The following is a 10,052-nucleotide window of genomic DNA, read 5'->3' on the forward strand; positions in this document are numbered from 1 at the left end:
TGGATGACATCAAGGGCACCATGTCGTTTCCAGCCTGTTGTATTTGAGTTGTGTCCCCAAGAAACTATGTGAAAATCCTAACCTTTGATACCTGTGAACATAACCTTATTTGGAAATAGGATCATTGCAGATATAATCAAGTTAAGATGAGATCATATTGATTAGGGTGGGCCCTAAATGCAATGATTGGAGTCCTTATAAGGAAACATAGGTTTGAACACAGGATGTAGAGAGAGACACAGGAGAGACAAGAACAATTCCATGTGAAAACAGAGCCAGAGATTGTAGTAATCCATCTACATGCCAAGGTACACCAAGGATTTTTGTCAACCAGCAGAAGCTAGGAAGTGACAAGGAAGGATTTTTTCCATAGTCTTCAGAGGGGGCATGGGTCTGCAAACACTTTGACTCTAGACTTTGGAGTTCTAGCCTCTAAAACTGTGGGAAAGTAAATTTTTATTATTTTAAGCCACTAAATTTGTGGTGGTTTGTTATGGCAGTAACAGGATTCTAATTCACCTTATCAGATGGCACATCATGACAAGACAGTTGCCAGAGATTTCCTCAGGGTTCATGTACATTGAAGAAGGGAGCATTTATTATTATGACTTTTGAACAAGAAACCGATATCAGTCTGAAGTGGTCAAGTAGGCTCACAGGCCAGCCCTTAATCAGTTGATATGTGTTGGGAACTAGCTGTTATACCTTGCAGATCTGAGTCTTGCATTCTGACCCTTGTAATAAGTATGAGGTGTATTAGGTGAAGGCCTACCGATCCACATAGACGGAGACAACCTAGTTTCCCAAAGGAACTTTGCCAACTGTCACCAAACCGGGAAATATCTACCATAATATCCTCACCAGAGTGCCTTCATGTTATGATACCACCTTCTTTTCAGTCATTAGTACTTGCCTTACAGATCACTTAATTAAAATTCTACACTACAGTTAGTTGTTGTTGTTATATTGAATATACTTTCTTTTCTAAGAAGAGAAATTCCTGGAGGTTAATGGTGTGTTTTTAGTTGATGGCCCAAGATTTTCTTGTTGGGATTGTTGAATTTAATATTAAATTAATAAATAACAGTAAATTACAGTGTTATAGTGCTAATCATCTCACATTTATAGTACGATTAGCCAAGAATACATCTAGATTAAATTCAGTTTCATTCAGTGCAACGTAACCTCAGCTCTGTAATATTTTGTCTATTACCTGTCCACCTTACAATACACATTTCCTTTTTCTACTTCCTCCATCCAATTAGCTTTTCTTTAACCCACCACAAGTTATACTTGATTTCCGAACAATAGTAGCTAAGCAGTCGGGTATGTTTATAGTCCCTATTACTCTGTTTCTGACCTCTAATGTTTGTGTGTTGGATGCGTCAGGAAACAAACTTATTTTTCAAGACTCCTGAGGCAGTTGTATCAGTGCTATCTAGCATTTAAATGACAATAAACTCTGTCCTCATTGATAAGGGATGGCTGTTAGAAACACTTTTCTTCTCCTTAGATATGTGAACTTGACATTTATCTAAATTGTCAGTTGACAAACAGGGAATGTGTTTCTATATGGGATGCCTCAGATCTGAAAAACAGACCAACACTAGATGAATGACAAAAGACTTAAAAAGAATAAAGAAATCAATACTAACTCAGTGGAGAAATGAAAAATCAAGTTCCAGATCTATTTGAATTACATTTTCTCATCCACTGTAAAACAAAATGTAAAGTGTGGTTTTGCTTTCACACATTAATCAATACCATTAACAGCCTAATTTTTAAAATAGTTATTTAAAAGAAAATAAGAAAAATTCTCTCTTAACACATTAGTTGACCTTTTGTGGTCTTTTGTAAAAAATGGTTACCTATTTTTGAGAGAGAGAGAGAGAGACAACAGAGGAGGGGCAGATAGCGAGGGAGACACAGAATCTGAAGCAGGCTCCAGGCTCCATGCTATCAGCACAGAGCTCGATGCGGGGCTTGAACCTACGAACTGTGAGATCATAATCTGAGCCAAAGTTGGATTCTTAACTGACTGAGTCACCCAGGTACCCCTACCTTTTTGTACTCTTTAATTTTAACCCAATCGCCTATTTACTTGCTTATCCAGAAGTAATGCTTTCGAAATACACGGGAGAAAGAAAACTAAATTTAAAAACTATTACATATCAGAATAATCATGAAGGATGATTTGGTTTAATTTCCTGATATTTGAGATTATTGAATTATTGAAATATTTTTCTAAAATAAATTTGTATGTATGAATAAATGAACAAATTAGATAAGCACACTTACTAAAGTGTGAAGTGCTCTCTAAGTTTAATAACTATGAGTGCCTTATTTTTTCCTGAGCCAGGCTTTTTATTCTTCTTCCAAGTTATTTAAATTTCAGTTAATTAACATACAGTGTAATATTAGTTTCAGGTGTATGATATAGTGATTGCTTACATACAACACCTGGTGCTCATCACAAGTGCACTCCTGAATTCCTATCACCTAGTTCACCCATTTCTCCACTCACCTCCCCTCTAGTAATCCTGTTTGTTCTCTGTAGTTAAAAGTCTGTTTCTTGGTTTTCCTTTCTTTGTTCCCCACTATGTTTCTTAGTTTTGCTCCTTAAATTTCACATATGAGTGAAATCATGTTATTTGTCTTCCTCTGAATGACTTATTTCACTTAGAATAATACTCCTTACCTCCATCCACATTGTTACAAATGTCAAGATTTCATTCTTTTTGGTGCATGAATTATATTCCATTGTATATGTATATCACATCTTCTTTATTCATTCATCCGTTGATGGACATTTTGGCTCTTTTCATATTTTGGCTATTGTTGATAATGCTGCAATAAACATAAGAGTGTATGTATCCCTTCAAATTAGTATTTTTGTATCCTTTGGGTAAATGACCAGTAGAGCAGTTGTTGGATCATAGGATAGTTCTATTTTTAACTTTTTTGAGGAACTGCCATACTATATTCCAGAGTGGCTGCACCAATTTACATTCCTACCAACAGTGTCAGAGGGTTTCCCTTTCTCTGCATACTCACCAAAACCTGTTGTTTCCTGTCTTACTAATTTTAGTCATATGACTGGTATGAGGTAGTATCTCATTGTGATTTTGATTTGCATCTCCCTGATGATGAGTGATGTTGAGTATCTTTTCATGTGTTGTTGACCATCTGTATGTCTTCTTTTTCTTTATTTGGAAAAATGTCTATTTGTGTGTTCTGCCCATTTCTTCACTAGATTATTTGTTTTGGGGATGTTGGGTTTGAGAAGTTCTTTATATATTTTGGATACTAACTCTTGATCAGATAAGTCATTTGCAAACATTCCCCATTCTGTAGGTTGCCATTTAATTTTGTTGATTGTTTCCCATGGCCATACAGAAGCTTTTTATTTTGATATAGTCCCAATAGAGTATTTTTGCTTTTGTTTCCCTTGCCTCAGGAGGCATATCCAGCAAGAAGTTGCTACAGCCAATGTCAAAGAGATTACTGCCTATATTTCCTCTAGGATTTTAATGGTTTTCTATCTCACATTAAGGTCTTTCATCCATTTTGAATTTATTTGTGTGTGGTGTAAGAAAGTGGTCCAGTTTCATTCTTCTGCATGTCGCTGTCCAGTTCTCCCAAAACCTTTTCTTGAAGAGACTGCCATCTTCCCATTGGATATTCTTTCCTGCTTTGTTGAAGATTAATTGACAATATAATTATGAGTTCGTTTGTAGGTTTTCTAGTCTGTTCCTTTGATCTATGTGTCTTTATTTGTGCCAGTGCCATACCTCTTGATCACTACAGCTTTGTAATACTGAAGTCTCAAAGTCTGTAATGTTGAAGTCTTGAAGACTGGAAGTGTAATGCCTCCAGCTTTGCTTTTCTAAGATTGCTTTGGCAATTGGGGTCTTTTGTGGTTCCAAACAAATTTTAGGATTTTTTCCAGCTTGGTGGGAAATGCTGGCAGTATTTTGATAGGGACTGCATTAAATGTGTAGATTGCTTTGGTCATATAGACATTTTAACAATATTTGTTCTTCCAATTCAACATTCATGGAATGTTTTTCAATTTCCTTGTGTCATTTCAATTTCTGTCATCAGTGTTTTATAATTTTCAGAGTACAGCTCTCCTACCTTTTCGGTTAGGTTTATTTTTAGATATCTTATGGTTTGAATGCAATTATAAATAGGATTTATTCCTTGATTTCTCTTTCCTTTTTTTATTTCTCTTTCTGCTTCTAGTGCATTACTGGTGCATAGAAATGTGATAGATTTCTGTTATATTGATTTTGTATCCTGTGACTTTACTGAATTTGTGTATCAGTTCTAGCAGTTTGTGTGTGTGTGTGTGTGTGTGTGTGTGTGTGGCATCCTTCAGATTTTCTACATAGAGTACCATGTCATCTGCAAATAGTGACAATTTGACTTCTTCTCCGGCAGTTTGGATACCTTTTATTTCTTTTTTGTTGTCTGATTGCTGTAGCTAAGACATCTAGTACTATGTTAAATAATAGTGTTGAGAGTGGACATTCTGTTTTGTTCTGGACTTTAGAAGAAAAGCTCTTAGTTTTTCCCTACTGAGGATGATATTAGCTGTAGATTTCTCATATGTGATCTTTATTTTGTTGAGGTATGTTCCCTCTAGCCCTACTTTTGTTGAGTGTTTTTATTATGAATAGCTTTTATTCCTTGTCAAATATTTTTTCTGCATCTGTTGAAAGTTCTTATTCTTCTCTTATTAATGTGGTGTATCACATTGATCATTTTGAAATATTGAACTACCGTTGTAGCCCAAGAATAACTCCCACTTGATCATGGTGAGTGGTCCTTTTAATAAACTGTTGGATTTGATTTGCTAGTATTTTACTAGGAATTTTTGCATCCATGTTCATCAGAGGTATTGGCCTCTAGTTCTCTTTTTCAATGGTGTCTTTATCTGTATCAGTATCAGGGTAATACTAGCTTCAGAGAATGAATTTGGAAGATTTCCACCATTTCTATTTTTTTTAATAGTTTGAGAAGAATAGGTATTAACTCTTATTTAAATGTTTGGTGGAATTTGCCTGTGAAGCCATCTGGCCCTGAACTTTTGTTTGTTGGGAGATTTTTTTTTGTTACTGATTCAGTTTATTTGCTGGTTATTGGTCTGTTCAAGTTTTCTATATCCTCTTGTTTCATTCTTGGTACTTTATATGTTTCTGACCTAGGTCCTCTTGTTTCATTTTTTTGGTAGTTTATACATTTCTAGGCATTTATCTGTTTCTTCCACGTTGTCCAATTTTTTAGCATATAGTTTTTTATAATATTTTCCTATAATGATTTGTATTCCTGTGTTGTTGGTTGTTATTTCTCCTCTTTAATTTGTGTTAAAATCATATTACATACATGGAATAAATTTAAATTACTCCATTTATGAACAAGAATATAAAAGGCAGTTGATTCACCTTTCTGACATTTGCCAACAATGGTGTTTAATAATGGACTTAGCTTCCCTTCTTTTTTCTTCCTTCTCTCCTTCCCTCTTTCCTTATTCACTATCTGTCCATTTGTTTGGCTAAAAAAAAGATTTATGGAAGCTTCCAATAATGCGCGCGCACACACACACACACACACACACACACTAACACTTATGCGTAAAGTAGTGTGTAATATTGGGGGAAAATAAGGATAACAGTTTGAGTAATAAAATTGTATACAACTTATGCTTTAAAACACATGGGGAACACACTAGATAGTAAAAGGTTAAGTGAGAGTCTTAGAATAAAGGGTGGGAAAAGTTTATTTATGTTGCTGTTGAAGAGGGAAGGACATTGAGTTTATCTGAAAAACAGTGAATGTAAAATTAGATATGTTTGGCACTTTTCTGAAAAGTTTTACTGATGAGTTATGGCATACCATTATTTTTTCTCTATATCGAAGGTGAGTTTCCTAGGGGTCTGTTGTAATATCTGAGTATTTGTAGACCTAACAGAAACAGTAGTAAAATAAAACACATTATTACTTAAAGATAGACACATAATTGATAAATACCATTGATGAGAAATAAGTTGGCTAAACTAATAATTTTATACTTAGCTATTCGATAACATGACTCTCTTCAAGGGAAAAATAATTAATTTTCTCTCCCTCCTCTTTCCTATTCCCATTCCCTTTTTTTTCTTTGAATTTCTATAGCTCCTCAGTTATTAAACTATTTACCTTACCAGCCTTCTGAGAAATATCAAGCTCCTAATGTGGCATTAACTATAATTACTTTCTGACCAACCTCTTTTCTTACCTCTCGTCAGGCATCCTCACCTTGTACTTCTCAAACAGGGAAAAAATAAAAAATAACATGAGAATGGGCATTTCTGAACCTGCTGAAATTCTTACGAAAGGGCTACCAACTGCTCATTTGCTGTACTGTCTGGGAAATAGGGAACGGTAGGAGTCGTCTCTTTCCTGTATATAAACTGGCTTTCTTCTCTTAGTCATATATTAACCTGATGACGGTCCAAAAGCAGAAACATTATAACCTTTGTGGCAATGAGCAGTAAGCACTCTTCAACTCATAGTCATCCTTTTGGCAATGACAGTTGGAGAAGAAAAACTAATTTTTTTAATTTTAAAAATTTATTTTATTGCAAATAGTAAGTGGTGTCTTCAACTTTGCCAGCTTCTTGTTCTCTAGGTTTAACATCCTCCACCACCACCCGCCCTTGCTTCTGCCCAACAGCCATCTTGGTAACTCCTCCCTGAAATCATTTCCTGTCATGACATTTTTAGAAACCAAAATAACAGCATTTACAATGTAACAGCTAAATATTCCCATAGAGTATCTGGGTAAAACAAGCGTTTTTGCACGGCAGTTTGGAACACACCACTGAGTATGTATTCAGACATAACCTTTTCTGGGTGTTCACAGTTTCTGGCTAACCAATAGGCTGATTGCAGCATTGTTTGTTGTCACTCTATAATCACATCTGGCACTCACAGCTGGCAACATTCTGGCTTTAAAGTTTTCTCATGTAGTGTCTTGTTTTAATTTCAGAATATACAATTATTTGGTGATGGATTGCTTTTAATAATAATGGGTGGCTGTTCTCTTCTCTCAGAAAAATGAAGCATAGGTACGTGTAATAACACATGGGAGTCTGAGACACAACAAATGGAATGTCATTTGGACAAATTCAATACATTTTTAATTCTTTGAATTTCTTAAGAAGATGATCACTTGTGCTTTTTATAATAGAGTTATTTACTTAGCCTTTTATATCGTTAATTTTCCATTTTAAATTTAGAGCAGCATAAACTCAGCATTACGCTAAGAAAAATATTCAGAGTGTCTGCAGACAGTGTTCTTAAACCACGATGACAAAACCTCAAAAATAGATGTAGTCCCATCACAGTTAAATTGAATGACTCAGTGTCTGGACCACTTAGAAGGTTTTGTTTTTATTTTTTTGTTTTTTTCTAGTTAGGGAAGGGGAGAGACTGTTCACTTTAGAACTTTGGAATCATGGATGGAAGGAGTTTGTTTTGCTTTGTTTTAGAGGTGCGAGAGAACACTATCACAGGGATTTGCATAAAAACTGATGCCTCTCAAAATATACAAACTAGAACTCAGGTCACTTGTTTTTCATGACATTTTATTTTCAAAAGTTACTCATTAGTCTAGAGCCACACCCAAGAGATCAGTTTACCCGACTCTCACATTTAAAGACAAAGCCATGAGGCTCCCATGTCTGTTTCCCTTTATAGAGGCTGGATAAGCCAGATACTCACTTTTTCAGACTCTCTCATATCTAAAGTTGGCCATTTGACCAACTTTAGGCAATAATATGTAAGGGATAATCTGCTGGATTATTTCAGGGAAAAATTCCATTCATTATTTAAACGACAAAGTAGACAGATAAAAATCTTGTTTTTCAATGGGAATGTGATGCCTGGAGCTTGGCAGCCATATTGAGACTATGAGGTGGTAAGACTAAAGACAGAAAGACAATAGAGTAGGAGGATTGAAAGAGCTTGGATTTTTGATAACTGGAGCCAGCCACTATACCAAATTAGTATTTCTGTATCAATGTCTGTTCCTTTTGCATGATACATTTAATTATTTACTTATTAAGCCACTTTTGGTCAGTTTTCCTGCATTCATATCTCTGCATATTCCTAATCACTATACCCTGAGTAATTACTTAATCTGCTTAAGTTTGTAAAAGAACATAGTAGCAGAGTCTTGATTAGAATTTAGCTCTTCTAATTTTTGTTTAATATCTTTCCCTCACTTCTACCCTGTTAGTCTCACATGAACAAATGGGCTATTATCTTGATTAAACCTGTTTGTATTTTTTATTGATTTAAAAAAAATTTTTTTTTACATTTATTTATTTTTGAGAGACAGAGGGAGACAGAGCATGAAAATGAGAGGGGCAGAGAGAGAAGGAGACATAGAATCTGAAGCAGGCTCCAGGCTCTGAGCTAGCTGTCAGCACAGAGCCCTACTTGGGACTCAAACCCACAAAATGTGAAATCATGACCTGAGCTGAAGTTGGACACTCAACCAACTGAGCCATCCAGGTGCCCCTAAACCTGTTTTTAAATGTGTTGCTCCAATAAGTTTTATTTGTCCTTTAGATTAGCATGGCATTTCACAAATCTTAAAACCATCTTTGTATAGATGAGCATGACAGATAAGTTCAGGATTATGAGATGATTCATTTCTATATTGAAAGTCTTGAATTGAGAAAAAGAGGTAACTATTCTGAGTCACATTAATAGAGAATTTGCAACATGCTTGCAAAGTTGAATGTATTTCAAAACCTCTTATCCTGAAGATTGTTTTAAGGAACAAGTGGATAAAATTATATCAAAATGGAAAAATATGAGCGAATATTTAGTGAAAATTTTAAAAATATGAATAAAACATATAGATAAAAATATCTCAAAATGTATGAAATTCTGGACTCAAGTTATTTGACAATGGAGCTCTGTTCCTGGATCTATCAATTATTTTTACATAACAGAAAACTTACCTGATTTGTGTTCTCTACCTTTAAAATAACCATTTTAGGTCACCATAGAATTCTAGGGTTGAAAAGACTGAAAAATTCATTTTATCCATTACCTGGCTTTATGAGAGGACCCATCAAAACCATTCCACTCAGAGAAATGTTCTCTGCTTTTATACAGAATAGAGAATGATCATGTGTTACGAACACATATAAAATCATGTGTTAAAAGTATTTCTGGCTTATTACATGAAAGATGTAAGATACAGAGGACACCTTGCTATTTTCTCCATCATGTCTTAAAAGACATTTGTTTTCTATTAGGCTATCAAATGACCTTTTATGCTTCATTATTGTATTGTGATTTAGTTTGTTTTCCATGAATGATGCCTTCTAGAATATCTTCATGGTATAGTGTTTCTAAAGTGTCTATTGGAACCACAAAAGACCCCGAATAGCCAAAGTAATATTGAAGAAGAAAACCAAAACGGGAGGCAGCACAATCCCAGACTTTAGCCTCTACTACAAAGCTCTCATCATCAAAACAGTATAGTATTGGCACAAAAACAGACACATAGACCAATGGAGTAGAATAGAGAATCCAGAACTGGGCCCATAAATGTATGGCCAATTAATTTTTGACAAAGCAGGAAAGAGTATGCGATGGAAAAAACACTGCCTCTTTAGCAGGTGGTGCTGGAAGAACTGGATAGCAACATGCAGAAGAATGAAACTAGACCACTTTCTTACACCATACACAAAAATTAACTCAAAATGGCTGAAGGACCTGAATGTGAGACAGGAAACCATCAAAACCCTCGAGGAGAAAGTAGGAAACAACCTCCTAGACTTCCACCACAGCAATCTCCTACTCAACACATCCCCAAAGGCAAGGGAAATTAAAGCAAAACTGAACTCTTGGGACCTCATCAAGAGAAAAAGTTTCTGCACTGCAAAGGAAATAAGAAAACGAATAGGCAACCAACAGAATGGGAAAAGATAGTTGCAAATGACATATCAGATAAAGGGCTAGTATCCAAAATCTACAAGGAACGCACC

The 10,052-nt window shown here is 35.2% G+C and overlaps 1 long non-coding RNA gene across 1 annotated transcript in view; it reads left to right on the forward strand.

Moving 5' to 3' along the window:
- The window catches only part of LOC115294664, a 194,685-nt gene that overhangs the window by 106,325 nt on the left and 78,308 nt on the right, over positions 1–10,052 (forward strand). The gene's annotated exons all lie outside the window — the stretch shown is intronic.

Source organism: Suricata suricatta, chromosome 6 (genome assembly GCF_006229205.1).
Source record: "Suricata suricatta isolate VVHF042 chromosome 6, meerkat_22Aug2017_6uvM2_HiC, whole genome shotgun sequence".
NCBI classification, from domain to species: domain Eukaryota; kingdom Metazoa; phylum Chordata; class Mammalia; order Carnivora; family Herpestidae; genus Suricata; species Suricata suricatta.